Here is a 1304-nt window from a genome sequence, read left to right as displayed (position 1 = left end):
ATATATATATATATATATATATATATATACATGTGTATGTGTGTGTCTGTGTGTCTGTGTGCATTGGCATACATGCAAAAATGTCAGAGTATGATAATTATACATCTACATGCGAAAGAAAGTATCCAGTTGCTTGACAGCGGTCACGCAAACAGGTACAGTAAGAAACTGAACCAGCATGTATATAATACAATGGAGTTAAGACTCCATTCGAAATTTGTATAATTTCGGCTTTTTACTAAAACTTGAAATCAGTCTCACAGTAATGAACCATACAGACCTGGTACACCAGAGAATGCGATGCGTTCAGGATTGAGCCGCAGGAGAGTACGGGAGAGATGTATAGGTCATTTATATACTTTACTACAAATCTTCAATGCCCAGACCAGGTTAAATATCACATTTTATTACTTGGCACTCTTCCAAGATTATATCCGAAATTCTTGAAGATAATATCGGAAAAACTGCAAATATTTTCTTTTTGCAATAAATCTGTGATTTATTAAAATTTCAAAGCGTGTTTGTTTCAAAGACGACAAGCAATAAAATTATACCTTAACAGTATAGGAATGAAAAAAAAAAAAAATAAAAAATAAAATAAAACGAAGTATAAATAATATCAATAAAAATGTCGGTAGTAATGATAATGATAATAATAATGATGTTGTCGATGATGATGTTGATAACAATAATAATAATAATAATAATAATAATAATAATAATAATAATAATAATAATAATAATATTTATAATAATAATAATATCAATAATAATAAGAAGAAGAATAGTAATAATAATAAGAAGAAGAATAGTAATAATAATAACAATAACGACGATAATAATAATAATGATAATAATAATAATAATAATATCATAAACAAACATAAAGATAAAAAGCAAATTATCACGTAGAAAGAGCCTAGATTATTGAAATTTTAATATACAATTCTTATCGTCCTTCCCCATCTGTCTTCTTTCTCTGTCTTTCTTTCTCTCTCTAACTGCTTTGGTTTCTTGATTTCACACTTTTCAATCTCACTCTCCCACAATCTCTCTCTCCCTAGGTCTGTCTTACGATTTTATTTCGAATGCGCACACACGAATTCATATATATATACGTATATATATATATGTGCACGATGTGTGTGTGTGTGTGTGTGTGTGTGTGTGTGTATGTGTGGATGCGAATGTATGTATGCATATATATATATATATACATACAATTATTCACACCCGCATGTATATATATTAATATATATATATATATATATATATATGCATGTATATATAAGTATATATATATA

Source organism: Octopus bimaculoides, chromosome 22 (genome assembly GCF_001194135.2).
Source record: "Octopus bimaculoides isolate UCB-OBI-ISO-001 chromosome 22, ASM119413v2, whole genome shotgun sequence".
Lineage (NCBI taxonomy): Eukaryota > Metazoa > Mollusca > Cephalopoda > Octopoda > Octopodidae > Octopus > Octopus bimaculoides.
This window is presented reverse-complemented; position numbering follows the sequence as displayed.